The 13,850-nt window shown below is 51.5% G+C and overlaps 1 protein-coding gene and 1 long non-coding RNA gene across 2 annotated transcripts in view; one reads left to right on the top strand and one right to left on the bottom strand.

Annotated features, from left to right (window-relative positions):
* The window catches only part of Shb (SH2 domain containing adaptor protein B), a 183,484-nt gene that overhangs the window by 96,733 nt on the left and 72,901 nt on the right, over positions 1 to 13,850 (bottom strand). The window lies entirely within an intron of this gene.
* Positions 197 to 3,964, top strand: LOC125610690. The gene is made up of 2 exons (XR_007340691.1): positions 197 to 2,350; positions 2,462 to 3,964. It is a non-coding gene; the product is annotated as an uncharacterized LOC125610690 (long non-coding RNA).

The raw sequence follows: 13,850 nt of genomic DNA, 5'->3' as shown, positions 1-13,850 counted from the left end.
GGCTCTGCCCACCCCACCACCCCTAGCCTAGCATAAAGGGGTACCTGCAAAATGCTGGGTGAGATGATAAGTAATTCAGCCAATGGAGGACCTACAGAGCCATTTCTCTCCAGGGAAGAGCCAGAAAGGGGCATCTTATGCATTTTCCCGATTTCTTGCCCACCTCTTGGCTCAACTTGACCTCTCTAGGCCTCAGTTTTCTCATGGGAATAATACTAAATTCAACCTCATGGGTTCATGGGATGACTTCATGTTTGTTGAAAGCTTAGCACACGTGATAAGCACAAAATTAGTGAATGTGTGCCTACTCACATAGCATCTGCGCCTGCACCAGAGACGCAGGCACCTCTGTGTTCCGGGGGCTTCAGCACAACACAAAGAGATTTGTTCTCTGCAAGTGCTGTGAGGTCAGATGCATGAGTCCTACTATAGCTCTAGGGAAAGGGAGAAGGGCTACAGTGCACCAAAACTCCCACGAGGTCCGTGCAGCAAGGACACAGGCCACCACTGAGCCCAAGGAACCCAGTCATGGGCCTGGGCCAGGTTCTTTCACTCCAGCTGCTGCTCCTGGTTGGCAAGCATCTGCTGGCCAACCCATCTGCACAGGCCTGGCCTGGCCTACAACAGGAGACCCCAGACCCACTGGTCCTGGAGGGTGTGTGGCACTTCGCCCCAGAGACATAGAGCCACTAGGGCAGACACGGGGCAGGTAAGACAGCAAAACAAGGCCAGATAAACACCACCTGCCCCTCCCCCTTCCTCCAGGGCTGTGAGAGGCCTCATCTCTATAAGTCTCCCACCTGCTCCCACAGAGGGCTGTGGAGGGCAGAGGAAATGCTCTAAGCCAGGGACCTAAGTCTCAAAGGCTTGGCCAGCGCAATTCATTGCTTGGGTTAAGTGATACAGACTATTTATTTATTGATTTGTGTGCGCCTGGGTTGCTGGGGCTCTAGCACGCAAGGCGGGCACCCCACCAGTGCCACATCCCCCGTCTGCAGGCTCTTATTTTAAATGCCAGGACATCAGGAACATTGACATTTATGGTCCCCAGGGTCAGCTTCATGGTCAGGTGGCCTGTGCAGCTGCACAGGGCCCTGTACTTTTGTTTAATGCCCTTATGTCACCATTTTGAATATATTAAATATATATAAAGTATATTAATAAATATGTATTAAAAGTACATACATATATATATATCCGAAGATCAAACCCAAAGACTTGAGAACACTGGGTGTACTCTACCACTGAGCTACATTCCCAGTCCTTAGTAATTTTTGAATAAGAAACCCCAAATTATTATCTTGTAGGAGGTGGGCCCCACAAATGATGTTACTGATCCTTTTTGCCGCCTCATCCCCGCATCCAATAGCTTCTGTGGGGAGCTTGAGGCCCAAACTTCATATAAACACCTTCTCTCTCCAGCTGGGCACCATTAGCTAAGTCACTCCGTATCAGTGCCTCAGGTTCCCCATCTGCAGAGTGAATTTCATGGATCAGTTTAATTACAAAAAAGTAGGGAGGATGAGACACAGGATCACTGACACTAAAAAAAAAAACAAAAAACAAAAAAAACCAGCAACAACCCAACTACCACCTGTCCTTGTTCACATATGACAAAGAAAAGAGCAATAACAATCAATAGTAAAAAGGCAATTGAGACCACAGGACAGTCCTTTAGAATGAATAAATTTAGCACCATAAAAATACTCCCCAACTTTTCACTTATCTAATTTCCTGGAGAGCGCTTTGCTTTGGGGGGAAAGCATTAAACCAAACAGGCCTTTCAATCTTTTCAACATTATCTATAAAATCCAGTCCTCATATGATTTCAGTGGGCTGGTGAACCCACTGCTGCCTAAGGGTGCTGGCTTGTCTTGCCCGTCCCCACCTGTGCCCCTCCCCCTCCGGTGGCACTCTCTAAAGCACCACTGGGACGTCTGGACAGCAGCTTCATGTATCAGGCCCAGAATGGCCCTTATTTGTTAATGCACACCGTAAAATCCCCTTCCAAATGGAAGGTCATAAATCACCAGCCACCGGAAGCATTCCATCCTTAAAGGAAGGCAAAGGTATCTTGAACTGAATCCCAGACTTATCAATTTCAAAAGAGCAAACTTTGATCCACTGCTGCTGAGTAAATCAGTGTACAGGGGAGGGATGGCCCCTCGCTGATAAGGCAGCTGTTACAGACATCCCCAGCCTACCACCCACTTCCCCTCTGCACTCAACTCTGCTGACCCGAGGCCAGGCGTGACTCAGCGGGATTGAGCCCCAGGGACTGCAGCCTCCAGGGCCAGGACCTGAGAACCTCAGGGTGTGTGGCTCCCCAGAGCCTAAAGGAAGAGAACAGGTGAGAGGCTCCAGCAGGAAGCCCACAGGGGAGGCGGGGCCAGGGTCTCAGCTGTGTGCTTTGTTTGACACAAGTCATCTTATGTTGCCCTCCTAACCACCTTGTTTTCAGATGAGAAAGCCAAAGCCCAGAGATGCCTGGTAACCTCCCCAAGGCTCGAGAGCACACAAGACAGTACAGGTTCCCACCCAAGGGGCATCCCCAAAGCGCTGGCTCCTCCATGCCACCCACGGCCTGTTGCACAGGCTAACACCCCAGCTCCTTCCCAGAAGCAGGAAGAAATCTCCGAAAGGAGGTCTGACAGGAAGAAGAGGAAGCTCTGCCAGTTTGGCTGAGGTGTGCCAACCCTGGGCGAGGGCCTCCCTGACACTCCCGCAGTCAGCAGGCACAGGAAGTCTCTCTTCCTCTTCCTCAGCTGCCCTGTGACTCCACACACCTGCAACCTGCCTGGCCACACCCAGGAAGCAGGGCTTCTGCCTGCGGCATGCGCTCCCTGGCTGCTGTTTCCAGCTCTCCCTCCCTCTACCCACCAAAACAGGCGGTGGGGCATGGTCCTTGCCCCTAAATGAGAAGGAAAGAGCCCGTGTGGTTTTGAGTTGTTCACAGCGCTCCATGGCAAAGCTCTGGGGTCCCTCACCTTATTCCCAAACTTTTGCTAATGGAGCATCGCTGGACACGGGAGGGAGGGAGAGCCAGAAGGTAACTGTGGCCTTGCCTCCTTGAAGAGAGGGGATCCTTACACGACACCCAGCACTCCCTGGGGCCTCCAAACACTCTAGCTCTTGTAGTTTTCAAAAACAACCGTGAAGATCTAACTTCTGTGGCAAGAAAAGGGAATATTAAGGTAAGTTGGTTCGTTTTTCATCTGGTTAGGTTGAGCCCAGCTGGATTCACAAAACTAAGGCCCACACTGGCAATGAGGATTAAGGAGGGGGTGAGGTGGCAGCCCGGAGTCCAGTGGCCAGCCTGAAATCCCTACGGGCTTCCAGGCTCCAAGTGGTGGCACCTGAGAAGGGGCTACGGAAGGACCGAGAGCGATGCTCTCCTAGGAGAAGAGTGAACTCCCACCCCACCATGGGCGCCCCACCATGCCCATTTATTTCTTAGGGTTAACACAGGTGACTTGGGCCACTGCAGATCTCAGAAGACTGCACTACCTGAAGATGTTTCAACCAACACCCCAGTTGACCAGCCATTTCAGAAGGGGCTCAGAAAGGGTCCACCTGAGTGGTCTTGTGACAAACACCTTTTCCCCACATGGTTATTGTCATGCTGTCTTGAGCAGAGGACAACTGGAGCTGCTGTGGCCTAGTCTCCCAGCCCATGGACTGGCTCAGGAGGGAATCTTATTGAGTAAGGCCGGAAGGGCCTTTGAAAGCGTCCACAGCTTCTTCTACCCAGGAAGAACCTGCTGTGAAACCCTGACACCCTCCCCAGCCCCGCCTCCTGGATTTAAGAAGGGGAGAGGTGGCTTGGGTTTTAAAGAGAAAACTGGATTCCCATTCATGAACAACCCACATCCAGGACATTGAACAGGTAAAGCAGGTTCTGCCATTGATGAATGAGTTCGGGTAATAATGGGGCTCACCCTTCACTATTAAAATATTAACCTTGTTCCTGGCCCAGCAATGTCATAAACCCAGGGCCCAGGAAGCTCTCACCCGACCACACTTCCCGTCTGCCAGGGGAGGAGGCTGAGCCTGCACTTCTCCCCTGAGTAGCAAGCCAGGAAGGCCCAGGTTCCACTGGAGTCTTCTGATGTTCCATGTGTTGAGCAGCAGGCAGAAGCTCACATGTGTGCAACACCCAAGGCCATGGCTGCCTGGCCCTTTTTAAAGCCATGTGACTCTCACGTGGTCTAGCAGTATCTCCAAAGCCAGCCTGACCACAGGCTGTGCTGGTGCCTGAAATCTTCCACCACCCAGGAGGTGCCCATCCCCCTCGACTGCACAACCTGGAGGGCACTGGGCCTGGTCCATAATCAAGAGCTGTCCCCAGGACAATGAAGAGCCTGGACTCCATGTCTCATGGGCATCACTGAAGGGACTGTGGAGTATGTTCCAGCAAAGTCTCGGGTGTATTGGGGTCGACTGGGGTTGCAGGATGGGTGGTTAAGCCCTGCAACAGGACAAGGATATATTCTGTAGGATCAGAGAGGACAGAATGAGCACCAGCCAGCAAAGGTTACAGAAAAATTTCAACCCAATTTCAGGAAGAATGCTTGACCTGACCAAGCTGTTCAGGGTACTTGAGGGAGGGAGCTCCCTGCCCCAGGGAACCTCCAAGCAGAAACTAGTGGAGCACTTGGCACAGAGCAAAACCTAGACTGAGATCTCTTGCCTTTGGAAACTCCATGTTCTTCCTGGGATTTTTATGGTACTTCAAAGCATATGACTGGGGGCAGGGAGCCAGTGTTAAAGGTGTTCTTTCACTTTCTCAAGAAGACCCTAGGCCTTCCCACAAGGCCTTTCCCAGTAGGTGGAAATGAGATGAAGCGGATGGGTGGAGCCCAGTATTTCTATGGGTGCCATGGGGAGGGTCCCATCCTAGGCCAAGACAGGGCCTCTTCCCCAACAGCACTGGAAAGCCTGGGGGCTGTGGGAGAGGCATTGAGATACTCAAACTTCCTCTGTCCTGGAATTCAGTGATGCCCATGGTGGACCATGTCCTGAGGACAGAAGGGACAAACAGTTCAGTGTCTGCCTTCAAGGAAAGGACAGTCTAGGGAGAGGCCAGCCAATATCTTTCTGTAGATAATGTTTCCTATGTGTCATACAATCTTCCTGCAACTACTATTGTACTGCCATTATAAAGTGATAGCGAACCACAATACAAGTTATTACTTACAAAAACAGCAGCTAGATGAGGTCCCAGGAATGGCAGTTTATCCCTGATCTAGTCCCATGGCACATCAGAGTTACCCAAGAGCTTCGACAACACACCAATGTCTGAGCTCCACCCCGAGAAGTTCTGATTTAAGTGCTCCAAGGTAAGACCTGGGAATCCATGTACTCTAAAATCTCCTCAGAAGCTTGGGAGGGAGGCATCCAAGATTAAGAAGCACTGGTCTCTAGCAGAAACTGGCATGTGTAAACACCTCACCATCATCCATGATTTCACAGACCCAGGGGAAGTGACTCGCTCAAGGTCATATTGTGAGTCAAGAGGCAAAGAATCTGGACCTGCAGAATCACAGCCCAGGATCTCTCCCCTGCACATGGCAGACACACATGGACACATCCATCCCAGATTGGAGATGCAAGGGCCTTCTTGCTCATGTCTCCACCCAGGAAAGTGAAGACCCCAGAAAAATACCAGTCACATTTGTCCTGACCTCCTCTAATGCAGGAGACACCTCCCTCTCCCAGACCAAACCTCAGTGACCTAGAACTAACACAGGAACAGAAGTCCCCAAACATCCCTCTTTCCTTAGAGAAGCAGCATTTAACCAAAGTTTTAAACAGTTTACTAGCATCTGGGAGGAACAAAAGAAGGCCGTAAAAACTCCGTTTCTTCAATCCTAACAAGCACAGCCACAGGAAACTCTTCACCAATGAAACCACTAGAGACCTGCCAAAACGGGCTGCCTGCCCGCAGCCCTGCCCACACAGAACTTGGGCACAAGGAACCCCTAGAGCCCGTGGGAATGTCGCAAGAGCTTGGCCAAGGCTGGGAGCCGCTGCAGGTGATGATCTCAACATCTGCAGAGCAAGGAGCTCCAGAAGCAAACCCAGGCATCCCCAGCCCGGTGGGAGCTCAGAGCCCCAGATCTCCCTCCCTGCCCCCGAGCCACTGGGACAGCCAGGAGCTCTGAGAGCTACCATGGGGTCAGCACAATCTGATAAACCTGAGGGCAGCTGCCAGGCACTGTGCTCTGTCCTTTTTATACTCACGACCCCATGGGTTAGATTCTAATACTATCCCCTCATTGTACACATGAAAAAATTGAGGCACAGGGCAGTTGGATAACTTGCTGAGGGCAGGAAGTTGCAGAGCCAGAATTCAAACTCAGGTCCTCGCCCTAACTCCTCACATTATGCTCAATGGACTTTAGAAGTGACTGTGAGGTGAAACCCTTCTCTGTAGGGACTGAAGACCAGACTCAGCAAGAATAAAAGGCTAGTGTAGGCCACAGAGCATGGGGGCGAGAGGAAAACCAGCTGTCTGCCTGCTAGGCCTTCCTGGAGCAAGATCCTGCCATCTCCTCGTGGCAACTAAAAACAGGCTCAAACAAGATGCTGAGGGCCAGCTGAGCCAAAAACCAGCTCACAGGGCTCTGTAGGCCAGTCTGTATGACATGCCAACTGCTGGGGGACACTTATAACTTGGAAACTTCCTGTCCGGCCTCCATCTGGGTCCGTAGTTGAGGGTGCTGTATGTCTATTTCCAATGATACTCCCTCCCCCATGTTCCCTTCTCTAATCCCCCGTGTCACCTTGGGAAGCTAGCTCAACCTCTCTGGGTCCAATTCTTTACCTACAAGGTGGGTCTAGGAATGGCATTCACATTTCAATGCTGGGCAACAGCAGGCTTGACTGAATGTCACCATCCTCCCAGAATGAGTCCCCGTGGACTGTCCTGAGCTATACCGGGCTAGATGTGAGCCCCATAGCTCTGTCTGCACCTCCACCCTGCCACCCTCCCTAGAGCAGGTCCCATGCTGGGCTCCAGGACACAGAGCTTCTGAGTTCACAAGCCAGTCAGAGGGACAAAAACAGGCTTATAACTAGCTGTGACACAAGGTGGCTGGGTTATTAGAAGGGGTAAGAAATGACATTTCACATTTTGTCCTTTTAACATGGCATTTTTTTCACTCTGGCTCTTTTCCCACTAAAAATGGTTTCACCAAATCCTGACAAGTTGTGTAAGAGTTTTTAAAAAATCAATCAAGCCATGTGCAAATGACATTTACCTGTGATCCCAGCTATTCTAGGACTGAGACAGGAGGATCACAAGTTCAAGGCCCACCTGGACAACATAGCCAGATCCCTATCTCAAAATAAAAGGGGGGGGGGGCGCTGGGGATGGAGCTTAGAAATAGAGTGCTTGCCTAGCATGCATGAGGCCCTGGATTCAATACCAGGTACTCAGAAAAATAAAACAATAAGAAATAAAGTCAAACCACATGTGGAGAACTTCAGACCATTCCCAGAATTTTTTCCTGCTACTCCTTTACAGCTGGGGTCAGGCTGTCAGGTTCCATGCATGTGTGCCCCAACCCCAGAGTGCGCACACAGGCACCAGGCCTGAAGGGATCTCCAGACTTAAGAGTACCACAAGGCAGGCCTTATTCTACCACAAAAACAATGGACCTGGGAGCCGCAGAAAGTAACCCTCCTGTGTGCACTGCACTTTACAGTTTATAAGACATTTCCAAGCCTAAGTATCACTGCTCTTCCTAACCACCCATCAAGTCATCCCACTACGTTTAGTAAGACCCCGTAAAGCAGGCACTCAGGGCAGGTCTATGTCTACTCATACTATTAGACACAGGGGTGTCTAATACAGAACCTGGTACATAATAAATGAAAACCTGAATTCTGTCAGGAAATAGGCTCAGAGAGATTTGAGAAATGTGCCCAAGGTCACACAGTGAAGAAAAGCTGCTGGTGTGCCTGACTTCCAGACATCCTCCTGCCCCGCCTAGTGCCCCTCCCCTCAGACACAGGGTGCCACCCACTCAGCTTCCCACCAGTCACTAGCAGCTGGGCTGCTATGAGCTGCTGCAGCTTCCAGGAGGCCCAGGGGGAGGGAGAAAGGTGGGTGTGCAAGGGTGACAGTGGGCAGGGGCACGCACCAGGAAGGTGGTGACTAGAAGGTGACAAGGAAGAGTGGGAAAGGGCGGACAAAACCTGGAGAGGATGTATCTGTTACACACAGAACAAAGGCAGGAACGGGACGGGCTGGATCGGAGGCCGAGGAAGTGCAGGATGGACGTTTTCTGAGAAGAACACACTTCTGGACCCCAAAGCTTATCAGGCAGGGCTGGCAGGAGGGTGGGGTGGCCCAGGATGACAGTGCAGGAAAGGGTTTGCCCCAAACCGCCTTTCTTCCCTAGAAAACTGCAGCAAGGATGTTGTTTAAATGATGAAAAGCAAAAAAAAAAGATGAAAAGCATTCTTGAGATAAAGTCCTCTGTCAAATGCTGCTGTCACGCCTTCAATATTGTCCCCACACTACACTAGACTGGAATCTTTAAAAAAAAAAAAAAAAACTATTTCCTGATTTGTCATTGCAGATACATAGAAAGGAAACTGACAAAAAGTGGGATCTTTTACAAAACAGTGCCTTCTGAACTAGAAAGCCCAAGAGAAAGCCGACACTAGACACTGGAAATTACTCCGTCATTAGCCTATTTGTGCAAGGGCCAATTTCAAGGTTGAAAAGAAATGTTGTCCCTACATGGGAATGAATGAATGGATGGCATGATTCTTGAATTTTACTACCTCTGCCCCTCCCTACCAGCCCATTCCCCACTGTCTATTGAGCAGAGGTCACCAAGCCACCACAAAGTCCTGCTGTAATCCTGCTTCCTGTTGATGCCAGTCCAGCTTTCAAAGAACCTCTCACTTGACCACACAGCTTACAGTTAGAAATGTACCCAAGGCTTGGCCTGGAAGCAGCTCTGATTTAATAAAAACCTCTTCCAGGAGGCTCAGCCCCATCCCAAGTCCCAGTCATCCCTGGCCGAGCCTGCCAGCCGCCTCCTAGAGGAGTGGTCAGATACAGCACACAACTCAGCCGATAAAGGCCTCTCCAAGGTAAGGCAGAGCTGAAGGGTGTGGGAGAGAAGGAAGAACTACGTGGACAGGCCTCTGGACGGCATGCTAGCTGAGTGGTCCACCACAGAGCCAGGTCCCCAGCTCTCTTTGTTCTTTTTCTACACAAACTGAAATGAGCTCTCCTGCCTGATACTTACAAAGCCCTTTTTCCTAACGGATACCTTTGCTTTACCTTTGCCCACTAAGGGTCTGCTACCCCCACCTTGCCCAGAACCAGGAGCATGCACTGCTGAGTACCAGTTAGGAAGAGCTGCATGGAGGGAAGGGCCTGGGCATCGTAAACCGTGCCTACCACACAACACAACACAGGCCCAGAGCCAGGACCCATGGTGCGGGCAGAAGAGAGAGCCCGAGTCAGAGTTTTACCAAGGGGCAGGACTAAACTGCATGTGCATCCCCCCAAGCAGGAGGAAGAGGTGCACACAGAGGTGAAGGCCCAGAGGTGTGGACAGTGGGTGAGTTCAGGGAAGGATGTTCCTGGTGGAGCAGGAAAGGGAGACGGAGACCACCTTGTTGGGAAGGATGGGGCTTGAATGCCCAGTTACAGCAACTCAGTGGTATTCCAAAAGGCAGGGGGAAGGTACTGGAACCTCTGGGAAGTCAGTTGACGGGTTCAGAGATGTGCATCTCTATGGGAGAGAAGTGTTGGCCAGGGCTGGGGGTGGCTTAGAGGTAGAGTGCTTGCACAGTGTATACACAAGGCCTTGGGTTCCAACCCCTGCCCTGCAGAGAGAGAGAGAGAGAGAGAGAGAGAGAGAGAGATCATGGCTGGAGTGGGGCTGGTACTGAAGAGTAAAGCACAGAGGCGGAAGAGTTCCCAGAGTGGGAGCCTCCAACTGGCAAAATACAGTTGGTCAAAGTCAACTATCAAACATTTGTTTTAAGTAGTGGAAACATCCTCATTTTTTACCTATTTCCTTTCCTGTTCTTCAATTTTCTCCTGAGTTTCTGACTATTAATCTCACAAGGAAGTCACTGGCTGGAGCTGCAGTCTGTTCTAATTATAAAGCAGCTCAGAGCACCAGGGCAGACGCGGGGACGTGCAGGCATCTGGCTCCTCAGAGGCACCAGGCAGACCAGAGCACAGGCTCTGGATTGGGCTTCCCCACATCAGATGCCACGTCTGGTCTGAGCTGGGCCACCGAGCAAGTTCTTAAACTCTGTGTGCCTCAGTCTCCTCATCAGGGATAACAAACATACCCTCCCACGAGGGTTGTCACAAGAACGAAGAGGAGCTTAATATGGTGATCGGCATGCAGTAGGAGCTTAAGGTGAAGGAAGGCACTGGTGTCGAAATGGAGCTTGGGGGTGTCATTTCAGCTGTCATTTAATTACAAACCTCACCTCCAAACTGTACACCTGCCCTCTAATTATTGGGGGGCAGCGTCGTGTGTGACACACGAAGCCAGAAGTGGGGGGGGGGGGCACAGCCTCCCTTAGAAGTTTCCCTCACTTTGGGGTGACTGCAATCAATCCACTTCTCCATCCTTAAAATGGGAAGGGAAATCCCCACTCTGTCTCCCGAAGCAGCTAAGACAATACTGAGGTGTGGCCTGGAAACCAGCCGTGAAGTGCCCACGAGGGGACCAGTTTCAGCTAAGGCTGGAGGAAGGGATCGGCCTCCCCGGGAGAGGCATTTCCATCCTGCCCATCTGCTGGTTCTCCTCGGAAATCACTTGTGACAGGCTCTTGGAAGACCAGGTTCAGAAAGCAGCAGTGGCAGGGGCCAGAACAGCAGGGGCCCAATTCCAGCCGAGCCAAGCTCAGGCCTGGGGCAACCTGACCCAGGCTAGAAACGAAATTTCTGTTAACTCCCGCCATACTGGCCAAACGCCCACCCCTGGGTTTCCCTGAGTCCCTGCAGTGACAAAGGTCCAAACAAGGTTCCCTCAGGCTCATTACCGCATGGCTAAGTCTTTGGCCAGGCTCTGGGAGCCTCTCAAATGCCACCCTCTGCCAGACTGTCCACTGCCCCACCTGTTCCCACTCTGAGCTCCGGCCCCATGCCTTCCTCACCAGATCCAACCCGTCCCTGCCAACTTCCATGATCTTGGCCAAGCTGTGTCCTGCCTTTCATTCTTCCCTGAGTTACCTTCTCTAGCCACTCTCACCTCCTCCAAGGAGCCTTTCCAGAATGCCTCTCAGAATCAATCCATCTGATATTCCTGTAACACTTCACCCTCTCTGGTCCACCACTGCCGCCAGCTTCCTCCTGCCTGCCCCATGTTCATGTTCCCTCAGGGCACACGCCCTACTATACCCATGACAGGGGGCTCACCCAGGAACTGAACTGCTAACCCCTTGGCCAGGGCAGCTGCTCTGCATACTCAAATCCAGGTACTGACACCTCATCTGTGCGCTTCCCAATCTATAAACGGTAAGTTGTGTCCTCCTAGAAGAGCAATCTCTGGCCACCAGATATCTTTAGCCAGGAGAAGCCCAAGGTTACCGAGCCTGGGACTGTAGTTTGGGCAACGGAGGAAAAGAAATCCAGGGTCAGTGGCATCACCCCCCTCGTCCCACTTGTGTCAGCAAGTCCTAGTAAAAGCTGGTGGGCCACCTTTAATCCTCCCAGAACGCACTGGCAGCAGGGCAGGCCCAGAAGGGCAGGCCTTGCGTCAGGGCCACGGCCCCTGCACTGGAGCCAGCAAGCTGAGGCGGTGACCTGGAGAGGCAGGCAAGCCCTGGCTCCGCCTGGCAGCCCACTCCAACCTGCCACTGCACATAAATTACAGGGAGGAGGCTGGTGGCCAACTGGCTTCAAGGCTGGCCCTGCCTCTCTCCAGCACAAGGAAGTGCTTTGTGCAGCCCAACACCTCATTATCTGGCAACTCAGTCACACCGGAAAGGGCAAATAATGGGGTAAGCGCGACACATGTTGCGCAGACGTCCCTCCCTGCTCAAACCTGTCCTTGAGTCCCCAACTACCTATGGGGCGAAGGCTCAATTAACTCCTTAGTGTGGTATCTGCAGTCTTTCAATCTGGCTACAATGAGTCTTTCCAGAAAAATCTCCTTTGGCCTAACTCATTGACTCATTCATAAAATACTTATCAAGCGCCTTACTATGTGGTGGGCATGATGCTGAAGAAGTTGAAGGGTCCCTAAGCACCCCCCACCCTGAACCCTGTGCAAATCACATCCAAGTTCCTTATATATAAACCTCTGCATACAGGAAGTGCTCAATACTTGGTAACTGTTATCCTCACTCCCACTTTCCCCTGAGGAGGGAAAGAGCTGCCCTTCTGGACACCCATCTGGCATGCTCACCCAGAAGTCTCCTTACCACACCAGAAAGACAGGTGGCCCAAGCCACTCAGCCTGTTGAGTCACAGATGCCTACAGTGGGGCTTGTTTTGGCTGCTCCAGAAGGCACTGGGGTTTTGGGTGTTTTCCCGTGTAGAGTGACTGGAAGTTTGGGAACTCTCAGGATTTCAGACCATGACGGGCCCTCCACCAATTTCTGTGGGGCCAATCCTCTGACAAGCATTCCTAGGTGCACTCTGGGGACAACTTGTGTGAGATGTGGAGCTCTCACTGGAGCAGGGACAACAGACACAGGAGCCACAACGTGACATGCTGATCTTACCACAGAGGCATGGACCCGTCCCCGCACACGGAGAAGGGAAGGCAGGGATCCACAGGGCCTCTGAAGGGAATGACAGCTGAGCTGGACTTGGCAGGACAACAGAGAGAAAGGTATGCCACAGAGGCCTGCAGGTGAGCCTTGCAGCCTACTGGGAGGCAGAAGTTTCTAGCTGGCTGGCCCAGACGCAATGGAGCAACACAGGAAGCCCTTCCAGAAGGCACAGGTCAGCTGGAATGTCAAGCTATGAGCCTGGGCACGACAGAAACCGTGGGGAGTGTGAAGTAACGACACATCCAGAGTCACATTTGGAGGACTGAGGATGAAGGACAGACCAAAGAATCAAGACTCAAGTGGATATCAGACATGGGGCTTTTCTTCTGGCAGCATCTGAGAAAGCCCCAACAATGAGCAATCAGACAATATGTCAATTTCTTACTTCTTTATAATGAACCAGACTGTACAATAAGAGATCCTTCACAGGACAGTACAGTCGCTAGGGAAAAAAAAAAAAATGGTGCATCATTTGACATAAGAACGTGGGTGCCTTCAGTAGAATGAAGGAGCGATCAAAGATCTGCGAGTCAGGCCAGAGAAGGCTTGAGGGGTACTAGGGGGGTGGGAGAGTGGGGTTCTCTCTGTGATCCGGAGGTCAGAACAGGTCTGGATAAAACCCAGAGAGAACAAGTCACTATGGGCTGTGATTAGGAAGAGCGGAGTCTTATGTTTTCAACCAGCGGTGGACAAAGCTTTATTTTTATAAATGAAGTGTTCCTGGAACACGGCCACACCCATTCACTTACAGATCTTCAGTGGCACCAGAAGAGCAGAATGAATTACTGCAAAAGAAACCACGTTACCACAAGGCCTAGCATACCGTGTGTCTCTGTGCAAAAACACCTGCTGACCCCTGTGTTAGATAAGTGAGAAATCAACGGTGCAAATAAGAACATGTGGCCCCCTCGAGGGAACACATTCATGTCCAAGGCCCCTCCCTCTGGGTTCTTCTTCCCTGAGCAGGGTCCCCGAGAAGACCCTAGCATTTCTTCAAACATCTCGGGGCGGGATAAATCTTTTGCTGTTGCATTTGCACTGGGAACTGCCCAAGGCTTTTTCCAGACCAATTCAGGGGA

Source organism: Marmota marmota, unplaced genomic scaffold, assembly GCF_001458135.2.
Source record: "Marmota marmota marmota unplaced genomic scaffold, marMar, whole genome shotgun sequence".
Taxonomy (NCBI): domain Eukaryota; kingdom Metazoa; phylum Chordata; class Mammalia; order Rodentia; family Sciuridae; genus Marmota; species Marmota marmota.
Note: the sequence above shows the minus strand (reverse complement) of the source record. Positions and strands in the feature narration are given on the sequence as shown.